This window comes from Somniosus microcephalus, chromosome 14, assembly GCF_052327205.1.
Source record: "Somniosus microcephalus isolate GS21.2 chromosome 14, FLI_Smic_1.0, whole genome shotgun sequence".
NCBI lineage: Eukaryota > Metazoa > Chordata > Chondrichthyes > Squaliformes > Somniosidae > Somniosus > Somniosus microcephalus.
The window spans coordinates 82,974,582-82,988,476 of NC_141000.1; the positions used below are offsets into that span (position 1 = coordinate 82,974,582).

Genomic DNA, 13,895 nt, shown 5'->3' on the forward strand with positions numbered 1-13,895 from the left:
GGGAACATCCTCCCCGCATCCACCCGATCCAACCCCTTCACAATCTTATATGTTTCAATAAGATCGCCTCTCAATCTTCTGAACTCCAATGAGTAGAGTCCCAATCTACTCAACCTCTCCTCATATGTCCATCCCCTCATCCCCGGGATTAACTGAGTGAACCTTCTTTGTACTGACTCGAGAGCAAGTATGTCCTTTCTTAAGTATGGACACCAAAACTGTATGCAGTTTAGGACTGAGATGAAGAGAAATTTCCCCACTCAGAGGGTTGGGAATCTTTGGAATTCTCTACCCCAGAAGGCTGTGGATGCTCAGTCGTTGAGTATATTCAGGACTGAGATCAATAGATTTTTGGATACTAAGTGAATCGAGGGATATGGGGATAGGGCGGGAAAGTGGAGTTGAGGTAGAAAATCAGCCATGATCTTATTGAATGGCGGAGCAGGCGTGAGGGGCCGTATTGCCTAATCCAGCTCCTATTTCTTATGTTCTTATGTTCTTAACCAAATATATTCACAATATACAATCGAAGCCCTGCAGCTGTGGGATGAATGTGTGCACAAATATGTCATGAATGGTTGCTTCTAATTGGTGCACAGTGATGTACTGATTTCTAAATTATGTGATTTTTGGATAACACGCTATAAATTCCCCTCCTCCTCCTCAAAAACTTCAATCTTATAGTGAGTCCTGCATCACCGCAATGTACCATTTTGTGACTGTCTTCTCTTTTTCCCCCCTTCTAAGTTATGCGGACTCATGATATCCAAATGTAATCTTGCATTTCATAAATAACAAATTCAGTAAGCTATAAATCAAAATATTTTTTGAAAAAGTACTTTTCCTGCATTGTCAAATGTGGCTGAAGTGTTCTGATGAAAGGCCTTAGACACCGTCAACTGTCAAGTGCCTCAGCATTCCGCTGAGACCAGCGATGGAACATTTACTAATGATCAAAAGGCGGCCTGCAAGCGAGGCTGCTTTCTTCATTAAACATGTGTAAAACAAATTCTTTACATTGGCAACCTTCCCTTTTCTTTCTCAGCCAATATACTGTCTGGGTCAGCTTGCATGTGGTTGAGCTGTCAATGAGGCCTATGAAACGGCTGCACCTGCCCAGGCGTGCAGAGTTCTGAACAGCAGGTAATCAGGATGATGTCATGTCCCTCTCCACAATGTGCGCTGTATATGAGTTGTAACATTGGTCTTGCGGGAGAGATTGTGAAACAACACACAGCCAAAGAAAGAGTTTTTAGTTTACTTTATAACCAACATAAAAATAATTTTGTTGTTAAGCAAGACCTTCCCTTATTGATTTCAGAAAAAGCAGCACACTTGTATAATATAAGTAGTCTCATATTGGACCAGAATAGGTGCTGTTAAAATGGGGTAGTGATATATATAATATATACACACACACACAAACACATACAAAACCACACACATGAAAGATTCCTATTCTCTAGTCACCTGAGGCCCACCGGCTTTAATTTTCGAGTGGGCATCAAAGGAGCGGATCGTGCTCCTCCCCAAAACAGGCGAAAGTTTAAATATTGAAATTGGGGTCCCACGCCTGTTGCAGGACCCCCAACATGACTTTCATGGACCAATGAACAGCGCATGCCCTGCCCATTAAACCCTGGCCTAACCAGTGGTCCTTAAAGGGACTGCTGCACACCCTTCCAAAAACAGCTGATTTTTTTTTCACTAATATTTTTGTTGGTCCAGGAGGAGCGAAGTTGCTCTTCCTGGCCCTACAGAAGTACTCTGGCCTGCTGCCAGTCCCTGCACCCCTCCTCCCATCTGAATCGCTTCCAACCCCTACAGATCTGTACTGCAGGCCGGAATCAGTGTAGGAGCCGGACAATTTTAAACCCCTCCCCGACTGGCCAGCTGCCTCAAAGTACCCATTTGGCACTCACAGCAAGTTGGCGGCAGGTTAATGGGGCCCGACCACGAAGATGATTTGGACCCCTCACTGCTGCGACTGGGGCTAGCGGAAGAAACAGACAGGCACAAAAGCCCCAAATTTAACCTGCGACACAATTCAGGAAGGCAGGTAGCAGGGTGAATGCCAACACCCCCTACCTCCCCAACCTCAGCCCAGACAACTTTAACTCCCCGGCCTCATCTGCATGCTGCTCATCAGCTGCCTGCCCGAAACAGGCGGGAAGAAGCAGCTGTCTGGCGAGTGGGAGCGTAAGTCCGGACAACAGAATGCTGGGGCAGCAGGAGTCCAAACTTTCCTTGTGCGGCCCTTATCTTAAATGGCAACTTCTGGTCCAGGATCCTCTTCCCGCTGTCTTCACTTGGCAGGAAAATCAACAACGGCTTCTTCGCTCAGATCAGAGTTAAAATTTTAGTTTCCGCCTGATGACGTCATCGAACCCCGATCTGCATATTTAAAGAAGGATCCTGCCGGCTTCAGGAGTGCCCCTGCCACCTGCTCAGAAGAGCAGGTTAAGATTGAAGTGGGTGGGATCCATGCCAGACTTCGACGGGTAAGACACCCGGCTGATTTTAACTGGCCGCCCGCCTGGTTTTGCCAGGCTGTAGGGATAAAATCACCCCTAGAGACACTTACATAAACATAAAAAAACATACACACTCACGGACTCACAAACACATGGATATACATTCAGATTGCTGATATAACATCACTAGACATTGATGTAATTGTCTATGTATTTTTAAATTGAATGTTTCACGATTACATCTCCCAAAGGTTTTATTGAAGCATATTGTTTTGTGAAACACTTTTTTTGTACGCATCAAAGACTCTGTTTGCTACGAGCCATCCTTATAGGTCCTCTGAGTGAGATTGCTGATTTAATGCCAATTAATACTGAATTATTGGCAGCTTTGTGTTGCCAGCTCATGCTTATTACCATTGGGATAAGACGGAGCTAAACTTAACTTAGGTAGGACTCTAACAGTCACTAAAAGGAATGTCCTTCATCCCTTAAGTCTGGCCTAGATTGAAAACCAGAAGTGAAAGGACAACATTCTAACCAACTGTGTCACACTGTCCCCAAATAATACTTTTTTTGCATTCACGGCATATTGCACCTTGATGGGCTAAACTTTGTTGATGCAATTTGCAAATTCGTCATTGAGAGTAATGAGACCTCCGGAACTAGGAAGGGTCTTGCAAAGAAACCGGTGCTTGTGTTGTTGGCATTTCACTTCACTTTTCTGCTCAATTTGAAAGTAGGTTTTTTTCTCCTTACAGCTTCACAAAGTCAAGTCTGATATCTGTACTTTCAAGTTACTGCATAATTAAGATGGTTAGTGAATCTATACTGCACCACTAGTGGCTATGAAGTTCACTAGTGCCCTTAACATTTAAAGCCACATGGTCCTTCCAGGCAACCACAGGGACCTCTCAGGAGTCAGTAGCCGTGCTGTCCACTTCTGCATAAATGACATGACTGATGCCCTTTTGCACACAGGTGCATGCATTTTGGCAGCAACCATCAGCAGAGGCAGCAAGCATTTTAGCACATAACTTTCCTCGGGTGCAGGGCATCATTGACTGTATTCCTGTAACCAACAATCCAATCACATACTTCAATAGGAAGGCATGTTATCCCATTAACATGCAAATGATATGCATGGGAGACATTCAACTCACGGCCATTGTTTTTCCAGTACAAAAGCGGCGTTAGACCTCAGAATTTTATGTTCTGATCTGTTGTGCCTGATCTGCACTGGACGCCATATTGACTCAGGTAACGTTTAGTTGTCCATGGTGCCTGCCTGAAACAGGCATTTAGCATTTATATATATGGAAATTGGGATCCTACGCCTGTTGTAGAACATCGATTACAAAATTCAACTAGAGAGCAGTGCTTTTCCCACCCTCCCAGATCAGCAAGTGGCAGGGTGCCCGTTTGGAGACCGCAGCTCAATGGCGGCATTGAAATGAAGCTCGGTGCTGGATTTGGCTCATGTCTCAGGCCAGCACAGACCACTGTGCAGAGATTTCGCTTTGCTGATTGGGCGTAAATTCAATTTCTCCCCCCCCCAGTATCTTGAGAATTCTGTATTTCATATTTCGTTACTTACTGCCTCAGCCAATCTGCTGATGAAACTCTCATTCTTGCCTTTGTTACCTCCAGACTTGACTATTCCAACGCTCTCCTGGCCGGCCTCCCACATTCTACCCTACGTAAACCTGAGCTCATCCAAAACTCTGCTCCCTGTATCCTAACTCACACCAAGTCCCGTTCACACTGTAAGGTTCGCAAAATTTCGGAAAATTTCGACAGCCCCGAAGATTATTTGATTAAAGAAAACCTGGTTGGAATGTACCTTAAAAATCCAGGGCATCAAAGATGGCTGCCAGGCCTCATGGCAAAAGAGAAAGACAGCCTGTCTGAATATCTCACATCACTGGCTGACACAGGATTTGAAAAAAAAATACCAGCTTCTGAAGTACTTGAGGTACTTAAACTGTCAATCAACTGCGGTTTAGGAAGTTCAACATCGAACAAAGGATTGTTTGTTTACAAAGCTCTCAACAATGTTGACTCAAGAGCTTAAGCACGTGAAGCTGTCAATCAATTGTGGTTGGGCGGTGACCACAGGACAATGGATTGTTTACAAAGCACTTGAGTGCTGTTGACTGAACACTTAAGGATTTGTTTGTCCAGCACTTGAGAAATCAGTGGGACATTTTAAACTGAGCACAAACCAGTTGAACGAATGGGAAACACATTCAAACCCATACAGTCAATGGGGATAGATCGGTCCCTTTTGTATAGCCCAGATACATCCAGATTTGGGCGCAAAGATAACGGCTCCCAATGGGGTATAAAGATAGCCCCTCAGGAAGCCACTCTCTCTCTCTCTGCCACCTTGCCTCCGATGCCCTGCCTACAAGAGGAACAGCTCAGCAACCCGCCCAAAGAAGTGGAATACCAGCAGTTACTTTTGAATTACTGGGGTATCTCTACTTCGGGGCGGTGAAGAATCTAAGACAGACCGCAGGGGCAAGGAGCAGGCATTCACTGGTGAGCATAAGCTTTCTGGCCCATTACAAGGCAACCTAGATAGATATTAGGGGTGGGAATTAAAGGGGAATTTTGTTAAATTGTAATTTTAGTCAATTTTCCCTCGATGTGTCCGTTTCTCCTTCCCGTTAAGTAAAAGTGTGCTGTGTTAAGCAAAGGTGTGCTGTATTAAGTAAAAGTGTGCTGTATTAAGTAAAAGTGTGCTGTATTAAGTAAAAGTGTGCTGTATTAAGTAAAAGTGTGCTGTATTAAGTGAAAGTGTGCTGTATTAAGTAAAAGTGTGCTGTATTAAGTAAAAGTGTGCTGTATTAAGCAAAGGTGTGCTGTATTAAGTAAAAGTGTGCTGTATTAAGTAAAAGTGTGCTGTATTAAGCAAAGGTGTGCTGTATTAAGTAAAAGTGTGCTGTATTAAGTAAAAGTGTGCTGTATTAAGTAAAAGTGTGCTGTATTAAGTAAAAGTGTGCTGTATTAAGTAAAAGTGTGCTGTATTAAGTAAAAGTGTGCTGTATTAAGCAAAGGTGTGCTGTATTAAGTAAAAGTGTGCTGTATTAAGTAAAAGTGTGCTGTATTAAGCAAAGGTGTGCTGTATTAAGTAAACGTGTGCTGTATTAAGTAAAAGTGTGCTGTATTAAGTAAAAGTGTGCTGTATTAAGCAAAGGTGTGCTGTATTAAGCAAAGGTGTGCTGTATTAAGCAAAGGTGTGCTGTATTAAGCAAAGGTGTGCTGTATTAAGTAAAAGTGTGCTGTATTAAGCAAAGGTGTGCTGTATTAAGTAAAAGTGTGCTGTATTAAGCAAAGGTGTGCTGTATTAAGTAAAAGTGTGCTGTATTAAGCAAAGGTGTGCTGTATTAAGTAAAAGTGTGCTGTATTAAGCAAAAGTGTGCTGTATTAAGTAAAAGTGTGCTGTATTAAGCAAAGGTGTGCTGTATTAAGTAAAAGTGTGCTGTATTAAGTAAAAGTGTGCTGTATTAAGTAAAAGTGTGCTGTATTAAGTAAAAGTGTGCTGTATTAAGTAAAAGTGTGCTGTATTAAGCAAAGGTGTGCTGTATTAAGTAAAAGTGTGCTGTATTAAGCAAAAGTGTGCTGTATTAAGTAAAAGTGTGCTGTATTAAGCAAAGGTGTGCTGTATTAAGTAAAAGTGTGCTGTATTAAGCAAAAGTGTGCTGTATTAAGCAAAAGTGTGCTGTATTAAGCAAAGGTGTGCTGTATTAAGTAAAGGTGTGCTGTATTAAGTAAAGGTGTGCTGTATTAAGTAAAAGTGTGCTGTATTAAGCAAAAGTGTGCTGTATTAAGCAAAAGTGTGCTGTATTAAGTAAAGGTGTGCTGTATTAAGTAAAAGTGTGCTGTATTAAGTAAAAGTGTGCTGTATTAAGTAAAGGTGTGCTGTATTAAGCAAAAGTGTGCTGTATTAAGCAAAGGTGTGCTGTATTAAGCAAAGGTGTGCTGTATTAAGTAAAGGTGTGCTGTATTAAGCAAAGGTGTGCTGTATTAAGTAAAAGTGTGCTGTATTCATTATTTTCAATTCATTTTTTTTATTTCAATAAATACTGTTCTTCTTTGCACCCAACCATGAGTCTCATTTTGTCTACATCGCTACTGAAATAAGTCCGGCGGTCAGAACCAGAAAGGGGAGCGATTCGAAACCGCACGGGGCCTGGAGCAGCTCAGATACTTCTGACTGGCCAGAGACAAACCCCAGGGGCAACCAAAACCACACCCCACCTTCCCCCCTTTTCTACAACCCATCACCCCTGTGCTCGCTGACCTACTTTGGCTCCCAGTCTGGCAACACCTCGATTTTAAAATCCTTACTCTTGTGTTCAAATCCCTCTATGGCCTCACCCCTCCCTATCTCTGTAACCTCCTCCAGCTGTACAACCCTTCAAGATCTCTGTGCTCCTGCGCATTCCTGATTTTCATTGCTCCACCATTAGCGGCCGTACCTTCAGCTGCCTAGGCCTTAAGCTCTGGAATTCCCTCCCTAAACTTCTCTGTCCTTCTAGCTCGCCCTCCTGCTTTAAGTCACTCCATAAAGCCTACCTCTTTGATCAAGCTTTTGCTTAACTGTCCTAGTATCTCTTTATGTGGTTTGGTGTCAAGTTTTGTCTGATAATACTCCTGTGAATCGCCTTAGCATGTTTTACTATGTTAAAGGCGCAATATAAGGAAGAAAAAACTTGCATTTAGATAGCGCCTTTCACCTCAGGACATCCCAAAGTGTTTTACAGCCAATGAAGTTACTGGGAATGATAGCATAGTGGTTATGTTACTGAACTCGTAATCTAGAGGCTTAGACTAATGATCTGTTGACATGAGTTCAAATCCTACCACGGCAGCAGGGGAATTTAAATTTAGTTAATTAAATAAATCTGGAATTGAAAAAAAAACTAGTATCAGTAATGGTGGCCATGAAGCTACTGGATTGTTGTACAAAACCCATCTGGTTCACTAATGTCGTTTAGGGAAGGGAATCTGCTGTCCTGACCTGGTCTGGCTTATATGTGACTCCAGACCCACAACAATGTGGTTGACTCTTAACTGCCCTCTGAAATGGCCCAGCAAGCCACTTAGTTGTTCAAGGGCAATTAGGGCAAATAAATGCTGGCCTTGCCAGCGACACCCAGGTCCAGTGAACAAATTAAAAAAAAAGTACTTTTGAAGTGTGGTCACTGTTGTAATGTGGGAAATGCAAGTCATTGTGGTATTTCTGTTGCTGTGTTTATTCAGTTTGGCAGCTGACTCTGCCTTTCAGCAGTTGGCCCCACACACCCAAAAGTTTGAATACCACTGCTGTGATCTGCAGTAGTTTACTGAGAAAGAATTCACTGTTTAGAACACAACTCTACAAACACACATATAGATCGTAGAAATTTGCGGCACAGATGGAGGCCATTCAGCCCATCTTGTCCGTGCCGGCTGAAAAAGAGCTATCCAGCCTAATCCCACTTTCCAGCTCTTGGTCCGTAGGCTTGTAGGTTACGGCACTTCACGTGCATATCCAAGTACTTTTTAAATGTGATGAGAGTCTCTGCCTCTACCACCCTTTCAGGCAGTGAGTTCCAGACCCCCACCACCCTCTGGGTGAAAACATTTCTCCTCAACTCCCCTCTAATCCTTCTACCAATTACTTTAAATCTATGTCCTCTGGTTATTGACCTCACTGCTAGGGGAAATAGGTCCTTCCTATCCATTCTATCCAGGCCCCTCATAATTTTATACACCTCAATCAAGTCTCCCCTCAGCCTCCTCTGTTCCAAAGAAAACAGCCCCAGGCTATCCAATTTTTCCTCATAGCTTAAATTCTCCAGTCCTGGCAACATCCTCGTAAATCTCCTTTGTACCCTCTCCAGTGCAATCACATCTTTCCTGTAATGTGGTGACCAGAACTGTACGCAATACTGTAGCTGAGGCCTAACTAGTGTTTTATACAGTTCAAGCATAACCTCCCTGCTCTTAGATTCTATGCCTCGGCTAATAAAGGAAAGTATCCCATGTGCCTTCTTAACCACCTTATCTACCTGTCCTACTACCTTCAGGGATCTGTGGACATGCACTCCAAGGTCCCTCTGTTCCTCTACAGTATCCTACCATTTATTGTGTATCCCCTTGCCTTGTTAGCCCTCCCCAAATGTATTACATCACATTTCTCCAGTTTGTATTCCATTTGCCACTTTTCTGCCCACCTGACCAGTTCATTGATATCTTCCTGCAATCTACAGCTTTCTTCCTCACTATCAACCACATGGCCAATTTTTGTATCATCTGCAAACTTCTTAATCATGTCCCCTACATTGAAGTCTAAATCATTGATATATAACACAAAAAGCAAAGGACCCAGTACTGAGCCCTGCGGAACCTCACTGGAAACAGCCTTCCAGTCATAAAAACACCCGTCGACCATTACCCTTTGCTTCCTGCCACTGAGCCAATTTTGGATCTAACTTGCTACTTTCCCTCGCATCTCATGGGCTTTTACTTTTCTGACCAGTCTGCCATGTGGGACCTTGTCAAAAGCCTTACTAAAATCCATGTGGACTACATCAAATGCACTAACCTCATCGACTCACCTCGTTACCGCAAAAAATTCAATCAAGTTAGTCAGACATAACCTTCCCGTAACAAATCCATGCTACAACAACAACAACAACTTGTATTTTTATAGCACCTTTGACGTAGTAAAACGTCCCAAGGCACTTTACAGGAGTGTTATAAGACAAAAAAAATTGACACCGAGCCACATAAGGAGAAATTAGGGCAGGTGACCAAAAACTTGGTCAAAGAGGTAGGTTTTAAGGAGCGTCTTAAAGGAGGAAAGAGAGGTAGAGAGGCGGAGAGGTTTAGGCAGGGATTTCCAGAGCTCAGGGCCTAGGCAACAGAAAGCACGGCCACCAATAGTTGAGCGATTATAATCAGGGATGCTCAAGTGGGCAGAATTAGAGGAGCGCAGATATCTCGGGGGGTTGTGGGGCTGAAGGAGATTACAGAGGTAGGGAGAGGCGAGGCCATGGAGGGATTTGAAAACAAGGATGAGAATTTTTAAATCGAGGCGTTGCTTAACCGGGAGCCAATGTAGGTCAGCGAGCACAGAGGTGATGGGTGAACGGGACTTGGTGCGAATTAGGACACGGGCAGCTGGGTTTTGGATGACCTCAAGTTTACGTAGGGTGGAATGTGGGAGGCCAGCCAGGGGTGCGTTGGAATAGTCGAGTCTAGAGGTAACAAAGGCATGGATGAGGGTTTCAGCAGCAGATGAGCTGAGGCAAGGTCGGAGGCGGGTGATGTTACGGAGGTGGAAATAGGTGGTCTTAGTTGTGCTGTGGGTATGTGGTCGGAAGCTCATTTCAGGGTCAAATATGACACCAAGGTTGTGAACAGTGTGGTTCAGTCTCAGACAGATAGCGTCATAGAGTCATAATGGCACAGAAGGAGGCCACCATTTGGCCCATCGAGTCCATGCCAGCCCTCTGTAGAGCAATCCAGTCAGTCCCATTCCCCCACTCTATCCCCGTAGCCCTGCAAGTTTATTTCCCTCACGTGCCTATCCAGTCTGCCCTTGAAAACATTGAGTGTGTCCGCTTCCACCGCTTCCGTCAGCAGCGAATTCCAGGTCATCACCACTCGCTGTATAAAAAAGATTTTCCTCACATCCTCCCTGTATCTCTTGCCAAAAACCTTAAATCTGTGTCCCCTAGTCCTTGTACCATCAACTAGTGGGAACAGCCCTTCCCCGTCTAGCCTATCTAAACCCGTCATAATCTTGTACACCTCTATCAAATCACCCCTCAACCGCTTTTGCTCTAATGAAAACAAATCCAGCTTCTCCAACCTGTCCTTGTAACTAAGATCCCCCATCCCCAGAACCATTCTGGTAAATCTGCTCTGCACCCTCTCAAGGGCCTTCACATCCTTCCTAAAGTATGGTGGCCAGAACTGGACACAATACTCCAGTTGTGGCCTAACCAGCGCTTTATAAAGGTTCAGCATACCTTCTCTACTTTTGTACTCAATACCTCTATTTATGAAGCCCAAGATCCCATATGCTTTGTTAACCACTCTCTCAATATGTCCTGCCACCTTCAGGGACCTATGCGCATTAACTCCCAGGTCCCTCTGTCCCTGCACACTCATATTAAATTCCATTTGCCACTTGTCTGCCCATTCTGCTAGCCTTTCTATGTCCTGTTGCAGTCGATTGGTATCATCCTCACTGTTTGCCACACCCCCAAGTTTGGTGTCATCAGCAAATTTTGAAATTCTACTCTGTATTCAAATATCCAGGTCATTTATATATATATCAAAAAAGCAGTGGCCCCAGCACTGACCCTTGGGGAACACCACTGTCTACCATCCTCCAGTCTGAAAAACAGCCATTTACCACAACTCGCTGTTTTCTGTCCTTAAGCCAATTCCTCATCCAAGCTGCCACTGACCCACCTATTCCATCAGCTTCAATTTTGGTAACCAGCCTTCTATGTGGTACTTTGTCAAACGCCTTCCAAAAATCCATGTAGACAACATCCATTGTATTCCCTTCATCAGATGTTAGGGAGAGGGATGGAGTCTGGACAACATCAAAAAAAGAACACATATGTTTTGGGCATATTTTAAGTTAGTTGCTTCTGGAAACCAGAAACATGGACACAGAACCTTAGGATGCTTGCAGAGCAGAAGAACCATTAAGTGCAAAAGCGTCTGGGCAGCGTTCCATTCAACGTGTAGTGCATCTATTTCACCACTGGGTGGCGCAGCGAAGTAGTTGGAAACAGAGGGACAGCTGGCGCCCGCCAGGCGTCGCTGCGAACGGGAGGACTTGGGAACCGTGAGTCTCGCCGACCATCTTTATGCTGACGTGTCGTACTCGTTAGCGTTCAGGGTTGCTATGGCCGTTGCCAGGGTAACCGACCCAGCCAAACTGAGAGGGTGGAGAGAAGCCGAGACCGGTAGGGTGGAGAGGGGGGAGCGGGCACCGGGCGGGTAACCCGGCGGTGTGTTGCGCTGCGAGCGGTCACCTCTCCCGGCGGGGTCTTGTGCAGAGTCGGCTGTTGTGAACCAGTCAGTGTGTCTGAGCGAAGCGAGCCCCCGGCCCCGCTCCCTCCCAAAACATCCCTATGTTACATTGATTGCTCAGCGGTCTTTGTTTTAACAAGTACTGTTATTTGCTTTTGTTGTTTTCAGTTATCTGTGTGGAGGAGGAAGTGATATTGTTGGTGTTGTGATCAGTTGGAGATTCGTGTCATTGATACCTCACTATGTAATTATAGATCCCTTGTTTTGTAAAATGAAGAGACAAGGAGCCTTAGGAAGGATAACAAAGGGACACGAATGAGAGGCATCAATGTACAGAGGAGTGGAACAACCCGAGAAAAAAGACTCAATGGTGGGGAAATAAGTGAAAACTGAGCTAATGTGTCGATGGGAGGAGGGAGGAGTTGGGGTGTGTGTACAGTAAGTTTGCAAAATGGTTTCAGTGGTGATACAGGTGACTTGTAACCCACATTGGTAATCTTCACACCGTGGCACAAAATGTTCTTGCAATTCCTAACAGTTTTTCACACAAATTAATTAACTTGAGTAAGACATTGTCAGTGAAGTGACATTCCAACTATTCTTTGGGTTTGTATCTAAATATGTTCAGGAGCAGGTCAGGCAGTGTAGACAATGAAAGTGCAGAAACTTTAGAAAGGGGCATATCTGTTGACATGGTTAGGTTGCTTTATCATTGACCGTGTGGCTGTGTAATCTTGCACACTTTTGTTGTCCCAGCCACTAAAGTCTTGCAATAACAACAGAAAATGCTGGAAACACTCGGCAGGTCAGGCAGCATTGAGGAGAGAGAAACAGAGTCAACGTTTGGAGTCGGGGACCATTCGCCTTGCAGTTGGCCTTTCCCTACAGACAATGCTTCTTAATTGTCACCTTCCTGGACAGTGAGAATATCAGTGGCACAATAAAAGAAAATAATCTGTTAACTAACTAGTTATATGAGAATTACTGGATTAGTGAAAACTGTTGTTTATATGAATATTAAAAAAATTTAATTGAAGACACAGTAAATTAATAGTACTAAATATAAGTATGTAAAATATTAAATCATAAATATTAAATAATTGAACTACCATGGAGGAAATGAATATAGCATTACTGTGTAAATTGAATGTACCATTGTACATTGTCACAATGTGAAAACACATGCCCTCCGTTTACCCCACAGTCAATGGGACAAGGAATCAAGTGGAGGTCAGACACTTCTTGAGAGAGGACAGTTCACAGATGATTGATCCTGTGCTAGTCTTGCACACCAATGAGCTACTGTACAGGGTGACAGTGCCAAAGACTTCAAAGGAGCTCACCTGTCCACTCTCTTGACTAAAGAATGAGGCATGGAGTCTAGGGATTTAAAATAAACATTACAATTTAACAAAGGGAAGGAAGTAAAGATTCTTCTGACTAGTAATAACTATCGTGGAAAACAATTCTACCAGTAATGCATATAGAAATAAATCAACTCATTGTAATAAATAATAATTTTCATAAAATATACAGACTATAAAAGGATGATCCATTATCTTGGAATAATCTTTTCTGGAGGTAAGACAGATTTTCCTCTCCAATTGTTCCAGCTCCACACAGCAACTGCAGCAGGTAGGAGAGGAAACGTGTGTGGAGAGCTCCTTGATGTTCTGTGATTTCCGGCAGTGATGTCAGGCATTAAATATGGGTGGCCGCATTGTAATGACACATAAATGACAGGAACTCAACATGTATATTTCCCATTATTTGTGCCATAGCAATGCTGGGTGCTAGGAAGGTTGGTGCATTCCAGACATGCAGAATTGTTAATGTAGTGGAGGGGGATTTAAACTTTAAATGGCCACTTTGCCTTGTTCCCTTCAATTGATTGCACTCGGTAAGGCAGGTTTAAAACTTTAAAAATATATATATTTATATATAGTTTGTCGGCCACGTAACAGGCACAGCGACCATTTTCCTTTCCAAACCCGCGACCAGCACCACTTAGGACAAGTGCAGCAGGTGCATGGGAACATCATCACCTCCAACTTCCCTTCCATGTTGCACACCATCCTAACTTGGATGTTTATCACCATTCCTTCTTCATCACTGGGTCAAAATTCGGTAACTTCCTACCTAACAGCATTGTGGGTGCACCTTCACCACATGGACTGCAGTGGTTCAAGAAGGCCCATCACCACTTACACAGGGCAACTATGGATGCGCAATAAATGCAGACCTTGCCAGCGATGTCCACATCCCAAGAATGAATAAATAAAACGTACAAAACCGCTTAATGTAATACCATTCACAGATATTAAGTTGTTGGAGCTGGTATTTTCACCTCTATCTTGGCCCCACTAGCAATCT

At 43.7% G+C, this 13,895-nt stretch overlaps 1 protein-coding gene across 1 annotated transcript in view; it reads left to right on the forward strand.

The window, feature by feature from the left end:
- The first annotated feature begins 11,372 nt into the window (after nt 1-11,372).
- The window catches only part of spag17 (sperm associated antigen 17), a 348,837-nt gene continuing 346,314 nt past the window's right edge, over nt 11,373-13,895 (forward strand). The window contains 1 exon segment of the mRNA XM_086006806.1: nt 11,373-11,455. The gene's annotated coding sequence lies outside the window, so the exon portion shown is untranslated.